Genomic DNA, 8695 nt, shown 5'->3' on the forward strand with positions numbered 1-8695 from the left:
ATCCCTCCAAACGTCGACAACTGGTCCTGTGGCGCAATGGATAACGCGTCTGACTACGGATCAGAAGATTCCAGGTTCGAATCCTGGCAGGATCGAAGCTTTTCTCATTGCCTCCGCTGGCGGTGCGTGGGCGCAACGGTCTACAGAGCGATATGTCGGTCAGCACATCCTAACAGTACAGGCATATGGTGCGGAGACCACGCTGTACAGGCATATGGTGCGGAGACCACGCTGATCAACAAGACCCACTAGGACGGGCATGGAGAGGAGAGATCACGTTTGTTGGCACAGTGCACCAGGGCATGTATATGGTGGGCAGACTTTATCAGTTTGAGCGACCCACCAGTACCGGCGCACGGCGGAGAGGCCACACCGATCAGCACAAGCAACCCCAACAGCCACACGATGGACACTACACCAATTGGCAGAATACACCAGCGTAGATCAACACTGATCAGCACAACCCACCTGGATAAACATACGGCGGAGAGACCACACTGATCAGCACAACCCATCTAGATAGGCATACGGCGGAGAGGCCACACTGATCAGCAGCACCCATCTGGATAGACATACGGCGGAGACACCACACTAATCAGCACAACTCATCTGGATAGACATACGGCGGAGAGACCACATCATTTAGCACAACCCATCTGAATAAACATACGGCGGCGAGACCACACTATTTAGCACAACCCATCTGTGTAGACATACGGCGGAGAGACCACACTATTTAGCGCAACCCATCTGGATAGGCATACGGCGAAGAGTCAAACTGTCGCCATCACTGTGTTTCTTCGCAGAGACTTTAGCCTGACTGATGGCAGCGAGACCACAAACAGAGCGATTCTTTCTTAGGCCTTAGTGCAGAGTTCAGTTCGGCTGCAGCGTGTTTAGAGTTCTGCTAACAGTTGCCGACCTTCATTAAGCCAGGCGGGGCTGGCTCAGCGATGTTCTCAAGCAAACATTGGTAACATTGTCGATACGCGCCGTTTCAAACTGCACCTATGATTACGAGGTGATCACGTGCCAGGAATGTTCTGCTATCTTTCCACTCTTAAGCGATAGCTTGAAAACTCAAATGAGGACAAGGTAGCCAATGTTGGCACGGTAATGTCGTTTTTATCGTTATATCATCATGTTTGGGAGCTTGATAAGTATATAATCATTGCTTGAAATATGAGTAAGCAACAATCTTTTAAGTGGGGGTGGGTGACCTGTCATAGACGTTACGTTCTCAGAAACAAGCACCTTCGCGAACACGGGTCGCTGACCGTAAGTTTTCAGCAATAAAGGAGCGCATTTTTGGATAGTTCGAAGGGTATAAACTGTTACGGAACTGCGCAGTCAAGATGTTTGGTGCCATTGCAAGCTCACATAGCCGGCCTGGTTAACTGAAAAAGCGACGGTACACCTTGGACAATGGCGAAAAAGGTAAATACACGGTCTAAACTACTATTTGACATTGTTTATGTGATACTTTCTTGCTGGAGAAGCCGAATATGATTTGTTAAGTGTCGAATACTGGAACAGTCAGAATGTGCACCATCCGTAGGTACTTGCAGCATTCGTCAATCATAAGTGGTAGACGATGTTGCAAGAGGCTTACGGGACAACACAATGTTGGGTTTGCCTGCAGAGAGCACCGGAAACGCGAAGTTCTAGTGAATGCCCTTCTGTCAAAAGAGGGCGCTGTCTATTACCACCACAAATCTGGTTTGGACCTTCAGTTGATGGATGTGTTTGCTAACAGAGGGCATTGCAACTTTTCGCATAAGCAAAATCGTATCATCCTTGGCTCCACAATGGTGAAAGGCATTTACTCGCGAGCTCTGCCGGAGTAAGGCAAAATACACATAAATAATAAAGTATGGCTCGAGATGTTTCATTGGGTTTTATTCTCGTGCTCAGCGTAACTTGATATGTTCATTTGTATTTATGTATGGAACGGGTAAATCCCGCACGTCATTGAAAGTGGCCATATTCCGCGGACTTCATTCCATTTGCACTCATACCAGAAAGTAAAAGTAAGTAAGTAAGTCTTTCCAACGTATTGACAGTTCTTGGACACTCTAGTCCCCCAACCAGCGGTCTTCATTCCACCTGTCATCAACCAGGTCATAAAGCTTTCCAAGCATCCTAACTTCCCCCCCCCCCTCCCTTACAAAACTCTCTGCGCCGGAATTGTCCCCCTATTCACCACCCTGCACGGTCCTGTGGCGCAATGGATAACGCGTCTGACTACGGATCAGAAGATTCCAGGTTCGAATCCTGGCAGGATCGCAGCTTTTCTCGGTGCGTCCCCCTGGCGATGCGTCGGCGCACCGGTCGGCACAGAGATATACCGGCTAGTCTGCATGGTATTGTTCGTCATTCTTCTGTATTGCACGCCATGTGCATTTCAGTAATGCTGTTCATCCGTTTCATATCGCGTTGTTGCCTCTGAAAATGTTCCAACTTCTTTCGCTCACAGTTGTTTATTGCAGCAGTCAGTGGTCGGTATGTTTCCAACGTATCCGGTTACTGTAAGCATGACACTTAATTTTGACTGATGAACCTGGGGTACCCTGCGTTCGTTATGCCTACCCCATGAAGCTTCAAGAGCCTCCTCATCGTGCTAATAACGATGGCCCAGCAGCATACGGTTGGAGAAGAAACTTACGCCGATGGTGGGCCCACTAGCAAGGCATACGGTGGAGAGGACTATCCCCAATGGTCGGCCCCACCAGCAATGGCATGATCGTGGTGAGTGATGGCCTGCCACTATTGTTTAAGTCCCATCATTTTGCAGCCATACACACCCCAATCAGTACAGTTCAATCCTTTGCAGGCAACTCCGTCGCGAGACGCCGATAAGTTTCCAAGGCAACCAGCCTGGATAGGCGTGCGTTGGAAGAACAGGCCTCTTAGAACAACCGAATTAAATGAATATCAAGCTATATCCCTAAGATACTTTTACATCCAATGAAGTTTGGAGTGCCCTCAGCGCGCAAATAACACTATCAACAGCATACGGTGGAGAAATTACATCAAATGTACAGCAATAGCGATACAACAACTCAGCACAGGCATACGGTGGAAAGACAGTACGTGGTCAGTACACACACCAGTACGGGAGTACGGTGAAAAGACAATACATGTCAGTACAACACATCAGTGCAGCCATCGGTGGAGAGACTTCGCCAATCAGCACAACCCACCAGTACAGGCATACGGTGGAGAGACTTCGCCAATCAGCACAACCCACCAGTACAGGCATACGGTGGAGAGACCACGTCGTTAGGCGCAACACACTTGAATAGACATACGGTGGAGAGACCACACTATTTAGCACAGCCCACCGGGACAGGCATGCAGTGGAGGGCCAAACTGTCGCCGTCACGACGCTCCTCCGCCCAGCCTTCAGCCTGACAGATGAGAGCGAAGCTACAGACGGAACGGTTCTTCCTTAGGTTTTAGTTCATTGTCCAGCTTCGCTTCAACGTGCTCAGCGTTCTACTAACAGTTATCGACATTCAGCGTACCAGGAGGGGCTGGTAAAGCGACTTTCACGAGCAAACCTTGGTTTTGTTGTGCACAAAAAAAAAACAGTCAAGAACAGACCAAGAGTTGGTGCGTGCAGTTGCCAACAGGGCGTAATGTGACTTTGACCTGTCCAAAAGGTTCTACTGCTTGGATTAACGATGATGAATCCATTTGCACACTAATTATATTTGAGCGAAACAAAGACATACATCAATAGCAAACATCGCATCGTTCAAGTCAGTTTATCGAGCTTACCCTCGTTTTCATCTTAACTCAACATGCTCATATGCATAAATTTATGACTCGGCTGGATCTGGTATCACGTCGTGGAAGGCCGTCCGATTCGCGGAGTTTGAGATTGAGCCGTTTGTGCTCAAATCTACTAGACAGTAAGAGACTTCCTTTGTCCACCATACTTACAGTTTCTGGCCCTTTAAGCCCTTATCCCACGCCCACCAATTCTGCCATCTGTCATAGACAAGTTCAACCAGGTTTTCGAACCCCTGTCCCCCTTTTATTGCCCCTTTCGCCGGAATAATTCCCCTCTAACCAGTGCCAGTTGGTCCTGTGGCGCAATGGATAACGCGTCTGACTACGGATCAGAAGATTCCAGGTTCGAATCCTGGCAGGATCGGTGCTTTTATCCGCTGGCGGTACACACCAGTCGGCCCGACGATATGTTGCACGATCAAGATATGGTTGTTCTTCGTTACTTTCTGTCGCACACCATGTGAATTTTAATAAAGCTGTGCACCCGTTAATACCGTACCGCTGCTCTGTACATATTTCAACTTCTTTCGTTCGCCTGTGTTTACAGCAGCAATTAGTGGTCGGTATATTCCAACGTATCGGTATTGTATGTAGGATGCTTATGTCAGACTGTGAACTTATGCTATCGTGCTTGCGTTGCATTACACATTGATGTTTCAAAGCGTCATTATCGTGTGAACGCAACAACGGCACAATGATAAAAAATATAACGACAGCAGCAACGTACCGTGGAAAGACTACACCGATCGGCGCGACCCACCAGCGCCGGCGTACGGTGGAGACTACACGGATTGGTAAACCCACCAGCACAGGCATACGTTGGAGAGACTACACGGATTGGCAATCCCACAGCACAAGAATACTGTGGAGAAGCTGCACGGATTGATAAGACCCCAGCACCGGCATATGGTGAGAGGCAACATGGATTGGTAAACCCAACACCACAGGCCCACAATGGAGAGACTACACGGATTGATAAACCTACCAGCACCGGCATACGGTGGGGAGACTACATGGATTGGTAAAACTTATCAGCACAGGCGTACAGTGGAGAGAGTACACGGATTGGTAAACCCATCAGCAAGGCATACAGTGGAGAGACCACATGATTGGTAAACCCATCAGCACCGGCTTACGTTGGAGAGACTACACGGATTAGTAAACCCACCAGCACAGGCATACGTTGGAGAGACTACACGGATTGGTAAACCCACCAGCACAGGCATACGTTGGAGAGACTACACGGATTGGTAAACCCACCAGCACCGGCGTACGTTGGAGGACCACATGGATTGGTAAGCCCATCAGCACCGGCTTACGGTGGAGAGACTACACGGATTGATAAACCCACCAGCACCGGCGTACGTTGGAGAGACTACACGGATTGGTAAACCCATCAGTGCAGGCTTAGGGTGGAGACACCACCCCAATCATTATAGTCATTCACTGCAGACATACGGTGGAACCGATGAGCACAGATCATCAGTACACATATATGCATATATATATATATAATATATATATATATATATATATATATATATATATAAAGATACATGTATAGATAGCACTTCTGTTGCTGTTTTTTGTGAAATGAGGACATTGGCCGCACTAATATGCTGCTTCGTACAGGATCGATGGTTGCAAATAATTTGCAAAAGCTCTGTTGCTTAGTATACAGTGACGAACAGCTTTTGCAATCATTCTGATGTAGTGAGTAAAACAAGACCGAAGCAGGGGGCCTCGCGCTTGGTGTTTTACGTACACGTACTTGTCTTAACTTGCTTAGCGTGTATGGAGTTTGGCAGTCCCATTGGTATGGATCTTTGGCATGGGCATGATTTACGCATTTATAGGCATATATATATATATATCATATATATATATATATATATATATATATATATATATTAGCATCCGAGGTATTTTTGATAATTATATAGTGTATTCATTACCATCAAATGCATAATAGCGCAACTACTTGTGTATGCATGAAGCCAACCAGGGAAGCGCCACATTTCAAAGCACAAAAAGCTGAAATGGGTCTGGGCCGGGTGTTCAGTGTAGAAACGTGTACAACCGTTCCGGACCTTTTGCGCAAAGCATGTACTGACTAGATGTGAAAGCCCTCACGCGACTGGATAGGAGCTCTCCCCCCCCCCCCCCGCGCCAGGTTCCGCATTTTATGCGAATGTCACCAAGATCAAGTAAAACCAAAGTCCCTGTTTTTGGCCATGTTTGGACAGCGCATAGAATTCCTATACCCTTTCAATCGGACCTGGACCAAGGACCACGTTAAGCTTGCTTGATCCCTAACCACCACACCGTTAAATTGCCCCCCCCCCCCCCCTCCCGAAATACTCGTCCTTCCTGGCATTGCAACCGGTCCTGTGGCGCAATGGATAACGCGTCTGACTACGGATCAGAAGATTCCAGGTTCGAATCCTGGCAGGATCGGGACTTTTCCCATTGCCTTCCCTGGCCGTGTGTCGACGCGCTAGACAGCACAGCCAGATATCGGACAATCTAAATGATGTTGCTCCCGGCACACGGCGAAGAGCCCACACTGACCAGCACAGGCCACCAGAACAGGCATACAGTGGAGAGACTCTATCAATTGTCATAACTCACCAGAACAGGCATACAGTGGAGAGACCATACCAATGGTCATAACACATCAGGACAAGACACACAACGGAGAGACACAATGCGTCAGTGCAGACATCAACGGTGGAGAGACCACGCCAGTCAGCATAGCCGTAACCCCAGCTTGCCTCCCCTGCCCTTCTCCCACACACACACCATTGCATTAGCTCTGTGCATAACGTCATGTTTCACACTGCGAAAACGTCCTGTTGAATTTTTTAACTTTAAGCGTCTAGAATATTGAAGCGCACTGCCTCATGATTTGTGACGGCGTGGAAAGAAAATACAGAAAAGGAACACAGCTACTTTAGCCTGTTCAGTTGCATCCCGATCCTTGGAGTAAATAATGCTGCTTTTGTAGGAATTCATGCAATAGATGGATCCCGCAAAACATTTGGATGGGGTGGAATTCGCATATTTGAGATCATTTGTATTAGAAGCATGCAAAGATAGAAGTCAATGCTTTGTTTTTCTCGCGACACTAGCATAGCTCATGGCCTGATTCTTCCTCAGTTAATCCCATTTCATCAATGATCTTGAATTATCAGGCATACGATGGAACGACACGTGACCGGCACTACCCACCATCACAAGCATATAATGGAGAGACCACATCGATCGATACTTCATACCGTGTAGCATACGGTGGAGAGACTATACCTGTTGCAAGAACACACCAGAATAGATTTACAGTGGAGAAACCATGCCAATGGTCAGAGCACACCAGGAAAAAGCATGCATGGAGCGACTGTATCAACTGACGCAGCACACCAGTGCAGACATCAGCGGTGGAGAGACCGCGCCAGTTGACAAACAACAGTACAGGCATACGGCGGTGAGAACAAACAGAACAGGCATACGGCGGTGAGAACAAACAGTACAGCCATACAGCGGTGAGAACAAACAGTACAGCCATACGGCGGTGAGAACAAACAGTACAGGCATACGGCGGTGAGAACAAACAGTACAGGCATACGGCGGTGAGAACAAACAGTACAGGCATACGACGGTGAGAACAAACCGACCAGTGTAACCCTTACATCAGCTTGCCTCCTCCTGTCCACTCCTCCCATACGCACCAATGCATTACGCCTTGGCTAAACGATATTTCACCTTATGAAACGTCCTGTTGAATGCCTCTAGATGTTCCAGAGCATTGCCTCATGATTTATGACAGCGTGGTTAGAAATAACACAACGGGCACATCTTATTTTTTGACTTTTCAGTTGTAGCTGAATGCATGTTGTGGCATCAGTAGCTGCATTGTAGGATTTTATGGAATACCTGGATCCCCTAAAATTTGAATGGGGTTGGCTTCGCAGATTCGGTGCCATTGGTACAAAAAATAATGCAAAAGATAAGATTTTCAATGTTTCGTTTTTCTTGCGACACTAGCGTAGCTCATGATTGCCCCCCGCCCCTCTCCTCCCTCAATCCACATTCATCAATGATCTCATGTATTGTTCCTGCAGAAGAATAGCTCACCTCCAAATATTGGTAGTTGATTATGTGGTGCAATTGATAACGCGTTTTGTTGTGGATAAAACCATTCTAGGATAGATTCCTGCATGAAACTAACATGGAAATCACACAGCTTCAGGTTGTGAAAGGCTAAAATGGTTGGAATTCAAGCTGCATTGTTCGGTGTCGAAACTTGTTTCAACTGGTCCAGCGCGTTGGACGCAAAACATGCATCCACAGATTTTCGAGCGCCTAAGGATATATTTTGGTGTTAAGCAGTGAACAGTGGATTGCCATGCATCAACAAAAAATAAAACTGGTTTCTCACCGGCCCTTTCCCACATTTTTCTGAAAGGTTCGTGGACTCAAGTTCCGACGATAATATATAAATATGAAATATAAATACCAAATAGCCTCCCGGTTATGTTCCACATTGGATGCCAATTTCAACAAGATCAAGCAATATGAGCATATACCTCGTTTCGGCCGTGTTGGAAGAGCAAACGGCATTATGTGTCCTTTCAGAGCGGACCTTGATCAGGGGTCATTTCAGGCCTTCCTGATGCCTGGTTCCCCGCCTCCCCCCCCCTCGCTCTTCTTTCGTCTCCCCGAAATGTCCTCCCCCTTGCCCGATAAATCGATCCTGTGCGCAATGGATAACGCGTCTGACTGAAGATCAATCTGATCTGATCACAGATTCCAGTTCGAATCCTGACAGGATCGCAGCTTCTCTCATTGCTCTCTGGCGGTGGCGTCGGTGCACCAGTCGCATATGATAGATCTAGCCTGA

General features: G+C 47.5%; 4 non-coding genes across 4 annotated transcripts; all 4 read left to right on the forward strand.

The window, feature by feature from the left end:
* The first annotated feature begins 22 nt into the window (after positions 1 to 22).
* TRNAR-ACG (transfer RNA arginine (anticodon ACG)) lies at positions 23 to 95 on the forward strand. The gene has a single exon. It is a non-coding gene; the product is annotated as a tRNA-Arg (tRNA).
* A 2118-nt stretch (positions 96 to 2213) lies between these two features.
* On the forward strand, positions 2214 to 2286 carry TRNAR-ACG (transfer RNA arginine (anticodon ACG)). The gene has a single exon. It is a non-coding gene; the product is annotated as a tRNA-Arg (tRNA).
* A 1803-nt stretch (positions 2287 to 4089) lies between these two features.
* Positions 4090 to 4162, forward strand: TRNAR-ACG (transfer RNA arginine (anticodon ACG)). The gene has a single exon. It is a non-coding gene; the product is annotated as a tRNA-Arg (tRNA).
* Positions 4163 to 6182: 2020 nt separating this feature from the next.
* On the forward strand, positions 6183 to 6255 carry TRNAR-ACG (transfer RNA arginine (anticodon ACG)). Its single transcript has one exon. It is a non-coding gene; the product is annotated as a tRNA-Arg (tRNA).
* Positions 6256 to 8695: the final 2440 nt, after the last annotated feature.

The sequence above is a fragment of the Pollicipes pollicipes genome, unplaced genomic scaffold (assembly GCF_011947565.3).
Source record: "Pollicipes pollicipes isolate AB1234 unplaced genomic scaffold, Ppol_2.1 Scaffold_6052;HRSCAF=7182_pilon_pilon_pilon, whole genome shotgun sequence".
Classification (NCBI taxonomy): domain Eukaryota; kingdom Metazoa; phylum Arthropoda; class Thecostraca; order Pollicipedomorpha; family Pollicipedidae; genus Pollicipes; species Pollicipes pollicipes.